The sequence below is a fragment of the Tenrec ecaudatus genome, chromosome 4 (genome assembly GCF_050624435.1).
Source record: "Tenrec ecaudatus isolate mTenEca1 chromosome 4, mTenEca1.hap1, whole genome shotgun sequence".
Taxonomy (NCBI): Eukaryota; Metazoa; Chordata; class Mammalia; order Afrosoricida; family Tenrecidae; genus Tenrec; species Tenrec ecaudatus.
This window is the reverse complement of record NC_134533.1, coordinates 1,504,139-1,514,092: the sequence shown is the minus strand read 5'-3', so window position 1 is coordinate 1,514,092 and position 9,954 is coordinate 1,504,139. Positions and strand designations below refer to the sequence as shown.

General features: G+C 55.1%; 1 non-coding gene across 1 annotated transcript; it reads right to left on the bottom strand.

The window, feature by feature from the left end:
• Positions 1 to 1,395: 1,395 nt before the first annotated feature.
• LOC142447593 (small nucleolar RNA SNORD83) lies at positions 1,396 to 1,471 on the bottom strand. The gene has a single exon (XR_012784266.1). It is a non-coding gene; the product is annotated as a small nucleolar RNA SNORD83 (small nucleolar RNA).
• Between the last annotated feature and the right edge of the window lie 8,483 nt (positions 1,472 to 9,954).

Genomic DNA, 9,954 nt, shown 5'->3' with positions numbered 1-9,954 from the left:
TTCTCCCTCGGAGCCGCCATGGTTTCGAACTGCCGACCACTCAGATCGCAGTCCCACGTGTCACCTCTCCACGGGACTAAGACACAAAGTTCACCGCCCTAGGTTGTGGAACTATGCCCTAAAGCAGCGGTTCTCAACCTGTGGGTTGCGACCCCTTTGGGGGTCAAATGACCTTTTCACAGGGGTTGCCTGATTCATAACAGCAGCAAAATGACAGTGATGAAGTAGCACCGAGAATAATGTTATGGCTGGGGGTCACCACCACAAGAGGAACTGTATGAAAGGGTCGTGGCATGAGGAAGGTTGAGAACCACTGCCTTAAAGCATCTAAACGCAATAACTACAGTACATTAAATAGTGGGGGGCAGAGGGGAGAACCAACACCGTAAATTAAATTGATTTATTTTTTATTATGCTCTGTTGCTTAAAACCCGTGGGTTTTCGAAATGGTCCCTGAGCACGGGCTTCACTGCAAGCCCTGCACAACATGCACCTGCATCCGTGTACTTTGCACACGTTGGCAGAGAGACAAGTGAGCCTGTCTTTCCTTTCATTGGCTGGTGGCCCAGCAACACCTTTTCCTGTTTAGTAAGGAAGGTCCTACTGGGCCATTTTCCCCCAAAAAAACTCTGGTTTCATCACAGTTTAACACTTCCTGGGGAAGAAGACCCGCAGCCCCCCTGTCTTCAGCAAATCCGGCCAGGAGTTTATTGGCTCCACCTGGACTGGCACCCATGCCTCAGGCGCTGTACACAGCACCCTGGCACTTCACCGTCTCGGCTACACTATCACAGCAGCTCTCCACCTTCCTCGTGCCACGACCCTTTCATACAGCGCCTCGTGTGGTGGGGACCCCCAACCATGACATTAGTTTCGTTGCTACTTCAACACTGTAATTTTGCTACTGTTATGAATCGTCTTATAAATATCTGATATGCGGGATGTGTTTTCTCGGTTACAAACTGAGCATCATGAAAGCATCGTGATGACCCGCAAAAACAATATGCATGTGGGCGCGCCTGGGATGGATAGAGGATCACTGCACTATCGCCAGAGAGCTGCTTCTTTTTTTTTCTCTCTCTCTTTTTTTGTGCAGTGGTCCCTTAGCTCAAGTGCACAGAGAAAGGTCAGTGGTTCCCTGGGCGGCAGGTTTTGAAAACCGACAGGGTTATCAAGCTGGAAGAGTCCGACCCACCCCCACGACCCCCGCCACACTCCACTGGGCGGTGCCAAGGCGTTTCCCAGGTGGGTTCACATCACCACCCTTTTAGCAGGCAACGCCCAAGAGCTGGCACCGCCCAGGGACCCGGGAAAGGCCCACGGGAGGCCCTGTCCTGTCCCTCTCTATGGTCTGCCAACGCTGACCACCTCCCCCAAATCCGGCCCTCCCACAGCAGCCATCAGCCAAGGGTGATAGATGACGGTCATCAGGGCACGAAGCGCTCATTCTCCGACGGAAACATCATGTGGCGAGAGCTGCTTCTGACTTCCCCAAAGCTACAGTAACTTTGGGGCCTGGGTCCTTTGCTTCCTGGTTCATGGGTCACGCCTTTCCCTGGGCTAGCGGCTTTCCACACGTTTTTCCATAAACGTGGACCAATTGCTCCTGTTGACTTAGCCACGTTGTAGTCAGCCGACAAATCAGACACGCGGCGGCGCAATTCCACATCGGTTTCTCTCTTTCACACTATAGTAAGGTGACCAGATTTTAACATTGGTGAAACTGATAAAACTCATACCCTGGCGAAATAGCGTATACCCTAGCTTGTCGTGCATTCTTCCAAAAAATCAGGACTTTTTAAAAACGCCGCGGGACGCAGGAAAAAGTGTTAAAAATCGGGACTGTCCCACCAAAAGCGGCATGTCTGGTCACCTTACCTATAGTCGTTCCCCCAGCTCCTCTGAGCTTTAATCCGGCACCACTGGCATCCCAGGGAGCCGCGGATTCGATACTTTACAAAACCCAGTGCTGACCAGCCACGAAAGATTGAACGCACCAATGCAAGCACCGATGCTGGCTGAGCAGGAGCGTCACCAAGACGGGGTGTCCCCTTGAACGTCCTCAGCATGGCTCACTCCCAGCCCGGACAGGGTTTTCTCCAAATCAGATTTTCAGTTCGATTTGTGCGAAGTTACCACCAACACTAAGCAGGGTTTGTTTGTTTGTTTGTTTGTTTGTTTGTTTCAAATGTTGCTGTTACAGCTGTGGAAAGTTCAAGCTGGGGCCATTCCACAGCTGGGCTATTCCAACTGCATGTGTGCATGCGTGCGTGTGTGCGTGCGTGCGTGCGTGACTGTGCGTGCGTGACTGTGCGTGCGTGCGTGCCTGTGTGCGTGCGTGTGTGCGTGCGTGCATGCGTGCGTGTGTGTAAGAGAGGGAGGGAGAGCAGGACTCTCTATGCCTGTGGAAACTGGCCAGTGAGGAAGGGAGCCAGAAGAATCGGTACATGTGAAATATGATGACGTTGGGGACAGATATGGAAGGGAGAACCAACTCTATCTTGGCAGAAGTGCAGCCAGAATGCTCTTGAAATGCAAGGATGGCGGGACGTCACCGTGTGTGCTTTGGGCATGTTGTCAGGAGAGACGCGTCCCTGGAGAAGGACATCTGTCGCACTCGGTGAAGTGTGGGGTCAGCTGAACCGAGGAAGGCCCTGGAGGAGGTGGGTGGACACAGTGGCTACAACCGTGGGCTCAGAGACATAACGTCTGTGAGGACGGCGTTTCGTGCTGTTGTGCAGAGTCCCTGTCCACCAGCACCAAACAGTGACAGCGACTCGGCTCCAGATTAGTTCCGCTCATTGGTGAGAGAACCAAACACGCTACAAATTGGAATCTTCCCAGCGGCTCTGCCGCAGCCGAAGGAGTCGAACAAAAAGCCCAAGGGCATGGGCTGAGAGGGTCAGAAGGGAGCCAGGCACACCAGCCAGCCATCAACAAAAGACGCTAGCTGGCATTGTCACTGTTGTTGCTGCTGCGAGGTGCCCCTGACTCGTCATGACCCTGTGGACAACAGGGTGAGACACCGGGGTCCCCCTGGGTCATCTTCGCAATTGTGACTATGTCTGGGCCCATGGCCACCGCTACTGTGTCAACCATCTCAAGGAAGGCTTTCCTCTTGTTGCTGACCCTCCACTGGACCAAGCACGATGTCCTCCCCTAGGGACTGACCCCTCTGGATGAAGTGTCCCAAGTACATGCGGTCAACTTGAGGAAGGGGTAGAGTCTAGCCTATCAATCAGGTCACAGCTTGATGCCCCCGTTTGGAGACTTATCAGAGATAAATAGCTCACTAGAGGCCAGCTACACACTCACCCTGGAAGCCATTCCTGTTGACAAATCGCATGGAGCTATGCTGATGGAGCCAGAACCCTGGAGCTGGAGGAGCCACGTGCACAGCCACGCCAGCACCAAGATGCTTCCACCTCCACTGGATCCACAAGACTTTCCACCCACTGGCCTGCGATCTTCCAGCATTCAGCGTCATTGCATGGCTGCATGAATCTAAAGAGGAATGTATGGACTAGTATCGACCTATGGGGTAATATCAGACACATAGACTTGATCTGGACAGGGTTGGGGTGTTTTCTCAATGTACAATTGCTCTTTGATATAAAGCTCCTTATCCACAGCTGAGTGTCTATGAATTTGTTTCTCTGGTCTACCCGGAGTAAGACAGAGTCTCCCATCCTTACTTCGAAGGAGCCTTCTGGCTGTACTTCCTCCAGACAGACTGGTTTGCTCTGACAGTCCATGGTACCTTCAGTCATCTTCGTCAACTCCAACACAAATGCACACAGTCTTCTCCTGTCTTCTTTATTCATTGTCCGTCTTTCACAGGCACACGCAGATACTGAAAATGCCATGACTGTGGGCCAGTCCCCAACGTGAGATCCTGGGCAGCAGATGTGCCCCACACGAGACATCGCTTGAGCTCTTGACTGCTGCACCTAGGAACACTGGTTGTACGGCCCAAGCACAAAGAAATCCGGGACACCTCCAATAATCCCTCCGGGTCACCTCCAATAATCCCTCCGCCGATCATGATGTTGTCTGTTGGTCCGACTGTGAGGATTTTTGCTTTCTTCACATGGAGACATACTCCATCTCGAAGTTTTTTCTCGTTGACATTCATCAGTAGGTGCTTCAAGTCTTCTTCACTTGCAGCAAGCGAGGCTGTGCATCTGCTCACCGCAGATTGCTACTGAGCTTCTCTGCAGTCCGAGTACTTCATTCTTCTTCACAGCATCCCGCTCTCCGATTATAACATCGGACAGGGCATCCTTGGGCCGAACAGCCTGGCTAGACCGTCACAGCGGTGCGCTTGGGTTAAAATGCAGCACCTTATCGATTGATCTGCGACCCAGTTTTTAATATTTTCTGCTTTCTTTTCCATTGAGGTTTCTCTGTTCTATTTTGTCATTGGTGTTGTGTGTGTGTGTGTTTCTGTCTATGACGTCCAGGACAGTAAAGCTTTAGAGAGAGTCACAGGCTTCATCATTACCAGGGGACACGGCAGGGGAGGCTGGGGGGAAACTGGGAGCTATGGCAACAATAACCACAAGAAAGAAGAAAAAGTTCTGAAGCCGCCTGGGATGATGGTTGCACCGTTCAACATGACTTAGCGATTGAACGGTATGATATGTGAATTAACTGCCAATAAAGTATTTTTTTTAATCCTGACAAGAAGGAGAGGCATTTACTGTGCTGAAAGTTGGAATCTGACAGGAGACGAGACCAATTCCAAATCCCTAGGCCCCTTTTAACAGAGCGCTCACCTCTTGCTGTTGAGAAGCGGGAGGAATGACCCGCAGTGTGGAACTCCAGGACTGGGGCCAGGGAAGGGCTGGGGCGTTGACCAAGGAAGGGGCAAGGTGAGTGAGGTGATCGATGTGTCCACGGCACCGAGGGGCTGCTGTGCAGGGCAGGTTGAGACTGCAGGACATACTGGGTCCTCGGACACCACGCAGGCCACTCACAAAACACTCCGCCTCACCAGCCACCCCAGCAAACCTCAACGGAGAGCCAAGAAGACAGCACCGGCTGAGCACGCACATTTCAGCTGGACCCCCATGCAGAAGGGCCGTCTACCACACCCTCATCATTTAGAAAGTTACCACCACGTCTAGAGAACTCACAGGTCACCATGACATCAAGACGGGGAGCAGAAATAAAAATATGATGTATCAAGGCTGGGGCTCAGCTACAACCCTTCAAAGGCAGTTCACCCTATCCATAGTCTCAGGTCCCCAGGACTCTTCCCTCGCTGACCGGTGAGCCTCCTGCCCCCTGCATCCCCATCTGCATCCCCAGCACGTGGCTGCATGAGTCTGGAGAGGACTTCAGGACTAGCAGCAGACTGATGGACTCCAGGGGGCTGGGCTAGGCTGCCTTCTGGGTAGACAGTTACTTCCAGAGACAGTTACTTCTCTAGTCCATCAGAGAGAGAGTGTTAGTTCCCCCTAAATGCTTGTTGATGAAGAAAGCAGCCACATGAACAAAGTAAAAAACTAGAATCAGGGAAAACCATATGGAAAAGTGGAAGGAAATAAAGAACAGAAAGCTAAGAAAATGAACAAAACCCACCGAGACAAAGAAAGAGCTCTGGGGGAGCAATGGAGTCTGGGAAATCTGTAGCCTGGGCAAGGTGGACACCTGTCAGAGAAAGAACATTCAGAGACCTCCCACTTAAAGGAGTGAGACAAGGGCGGTCAGAGACAGCATTTTCCGGACCTGGGGTGGGGAGGTGGGGGGAAGCAAGGCCAATCACGAAGTGGGTGGTTCACACCCACCAGCTCCTCTGAGGAAGAAAGATGAGGCTGTCTGCCCCCATGAAAGCTGGTCTCAGAGACCCTAGTGCACACTCCTCCTCTGTCCTCTGGGGCAGCTGTGAGTCAGGTTGGGCTCAGGGGGTGGGGGGGGCGGCTGGGGAGTCCCTGGGTGGTACAAATGGTTAAGTACTCACTCTGCAATTAGCAGTGAGGTTGGTAGTTCAAAGTCAGCCAGAGGTACCCCAGAGGAAAGGCCTGGTACTCTGCTCCTGAAAGTGGACCCTGTAGAGCACGGCTCTGCCTGAAGTGGACCTGAGGACACCAGGCTTTGGGGCCAGGGCAGGGGGCAAATCCAGGGCCACAGAGATGAGGAGTGGATGGGTCCGGCCACCTGGATCCATGGACCCTGCGGAGCATCAGACTTGTGGCTGCAGGCATGTGTGGAAGAGGACCACATGCTCCAGGTCGCTGCCAGGCTGTGTGGCACAGGAGTGCCTCCGCTGGCCTGCCCCTGTGGGTCCTGTTTCTGTGACCACGTCCTGTGAATGGGAGGACCACCCTAAGGCTGATGAAGCTGCTGGAAGCCGAGGGGACGGAGGCGAGCTGGGGGCTGCTCAGCGAGCGGAATCACTGATGTGCTGAGGCTGGTACAGTGAAGACGCCCCTGCCCACCTTCCTATTATCACCCACAATCATCAGAAACCAAAGTGTGTTCCCCACCGCTGCCCCTAAACCCGGCATAATCTGCACCCTGAGAGCCCACTAAGGACAGGAATGAGGCTCCCTCTCCAGAGACCCACCCACAGTTCGCCAGCAGCTACAGCAAGGTCCCCAAAGCTACGGTGATGGCAGAGGGTGCTGGGGGAACCACCACAGCTGGAGCCACGAGGACCCCAGGCAGGCACAGGGGCAGAGCCTAGTGCAAATCGGGCATCTCTGCTGGAGGAACTGAGTGCCCTGCAACTCTCTCACTTGGCAGCCCCATCACCCGCTGAGGATCCCTGGTGGCGTAGCGGTTACACAGTGGGCTGCTAGCCACATGGTCGACAGTTCGAAACCACCAGGCACTCCACCAGACAAAGATGAGGCTTCCCCTCCCATCAAGAATGACCATCTCAGGAGCCCACGGGGACAGTTCTGCTCAGTCCTAGAGGCTTGCTATGAGTCAGAACAGCAGTGAGAAAAGACACTCCCCCCGCCCTGCCTCAACCACAGCGGGATAAACGGCGAGGAAATGGAGCAGTCAAGGATTTCAGACTTCCCGGATCCACAGTCAGTGCTCGCGGAAGCAGCCGTCAAGCAATCGAACGACGTATTGCTGGGCAGACAACGCGAGCAAAAGAAGCTCCGTAGAGATCAACACTCAGTCACGTTGTCTGTGCGCGTGAACTAGCTCCAGGTGCCCAAAAACTGACCAACGCCACCCGCAGAGCCTCCGCCGGTCAGGGGAGCCACCTGGGATGCACTGCCTGGTGTGGGACTGTGTACGCTTTGACGTAAATGGAGTACAGTGGGTATAAGACGTGTTACCTCTTTGGCGAACAAAGGTGCGGATTCGGCCTCATCAAACGGCTCTAGATGTTGTCCTTTGGGCGTGCTCGACCTCCTGAGCGCGCTGAAGAGCAAGATGTCACTTGGAAACCGTTACACCAGCTCAACAAGGAGTGAAGAAGGCTGTAGAAGAACGAATGCCTTTGAGTCAGGCGGTTGGCGGAGAGGGCTGAAAGTGCCGTGGACTCCCAGAAAACAGTCCACGGTACTGGGAGCAGTCCAGCCAGAAGGCCCCTTAGATGGGAGCATGATGAGCCTTCCTCCCACGTATTTGGGACGCGTTGTCAGGAGGGACCAGCCCCGCCCGCTGGGTCAAGAAGGTCGATGCCAAAGAGGAGTCCCTTAAGGAGACGGACAAACACGACGGCAACAACAACGGATGCAGGCAGAGCAGAGCATGAAGAGGGCTGGAGTGCAGGCGAGGGAGTGGGCCTAGAAGGTGGGGGGCGAGGGGCCTGCAGACACGAGGCCAACCCTCCAGACTGGCCTGCCAAGCAGTCACTCCTCACGGAGTTGGTTGGTGCAGACAGGCAGCCAGAGGGTCGGGGAGGGGGAGTCCCCCACCGACATCCACCTCCGTCTGTCCTGGCTCATGGCCCATCTCCCTCACCTCTGCCTCCGCAAGCCTCCCCTGACCCCCGTTCCTCCCCCGCCCCACCCCATGCCCCAGAGTGGTGGTTCCATGATTTGATGTCAACTTGAAGATGTATGAGAGTGTAGGGGTGGAATCCCACCTGTCAGTCCAGGTACAGCCTGGTGATGCCTCCTGGAGGGGAAGCTTTCTCATTACAGGAGGACTGGGAGCCTCCCAGGCTCTCTCCGCCCCTTCAGCTTCCTGCTGGCCAGGACTCGGTCACTGACCCTGAAAGCTACCGGAGCCTTGCTGTAGTTCCACGGACCCTGGATCCACCGGACTCTGCACCCGCGGCTGGTCCGCAGCATCATGGCATGTGGCTGTTGAGTCTGAAGAAGGGCCTGGGGAACTAGTAAGGGATTTTGGGGCCTCAGTTGGACTGGATGGGGATGCCTTCATGATATATAGCCACATCTGGACATTGAGCAGTTTCTTACACAGAGATGGGGGTCACTCAGCCTAACAAGACCCCAGGTACCTTGGAGTGCACACCGGCTCAGATGCACATCATCTAGCGATGGAAAGTTAGTACACCAGTGTATACACCTGTTGACTGGATAGCAGGGAGTTTGGGGAGGGGTTGTTTGGTTGGTTGGTTGGTTTACACAGCGGACCTTCACCCCTGAGAAGTGACTTTGTGCTAACTCTGATGGCGACGTGGGTTAAGCATTGGCTTTTAACTGAAAGATCGCAGGTCCGTGGGCAGGAGGTGAGGCTGTCTCTTTGCCGACAGCTCTGCTCTGTCCTATAATAAAGTCACTATGAATTGGAATCTACCAGGGAGTTTGTTCGAGGTTGGACGTGCGCTGCATCCTGTGGGCGGCAGAGGGCGCGAGCGGACCTCGGCGTCCGCCCGCGCGGACCTCCAATGGATGCGCCCCTCCCCTCTGGCCCTGCATCCCTGGACCTCAGACGGCCCTGCGCAGGTCTTGGGGCGACTCTTGCCCTGAGCACCAGTGAGCCCGAGAAGGCGCGCGCACCCACAGGCAGTGCCCAGCGGGACCCCGAGTTTGCAGAGCAGTCCCCACCCCGCTGGCGACCCCTGCTCCCCAGAAGTCCATGAGCTCAGCCTCACCCAGGTCCATCAGCAGTGCTGAGCCGACCTGGATCTGTGGGTGCGAACCGCAGGACCTTGCGCCCCCAGAGATGGCTACTGGCATTCCCAAAGAAGCCCTGAATTAGGGGGGCGGTGTAGAACTTCAGACACCCCCTCTTAAAGATAACTGGGCTAGAGACAGTGGCTGCCTCCAGGGTAGGGACCCCCTCACACTCCCACCTCCCACCCTGTGGTTGGCAGAATCCACAGTTTTCAGCGACCACATTACAATAAGAAGTGACCCCAGGGGGGTACAAAACAAAAACAATCATGCCCACTCACCCACCAGGCGCTCCCAGAGAGGGCAGGAGGGCACCACGGGGCTTGCCTGTACTGATACCAGCTCTGAACAGGCAAGAAGCCACCCAAGCGATAGGGATATGGGCATTCCCAGGCCACTTGCTAGCTACACGCCCCACGGACCCATCCCTGCTGGACAGAGGAGGGACACAGGAAAGGAATCCAACTGGACCTGCCATCCCTCCAGTCCCTGGGTTCATCCTGGGCCCTTCAGGGGAACCAGCTGACATCCAACCCCCAAGGGACCATCCTACTACCCAGCCACCAACAGTAGCCCTCCTCTGGTCCCAGCCCCTGCTCCCACCTACACCCCAAGCTGAAGCTATATCTCACAGCCACCACCACCCCCAGCTCTACCTGGATCCCCCAGCCTCCCCAATTGTACAGCAGCAGGACCCTCCTCCCCAGCCCCCTGCTAACCTGGCCACACCGGGGTCCACCTCCGACAGGGCCCTTCTCCTCCACAGAGTCCACTGGAACCTCCTGGTCCAGCCAATGAGGAAAGGCCTGGCCAAGACCCAGCCCCAAACAGCCCCTGGGCTCCTGGCTTCCTTCCGGGACAGCTGAACCACCCCCTCCCAGAGTGTTTGTTTCTGAAGCTG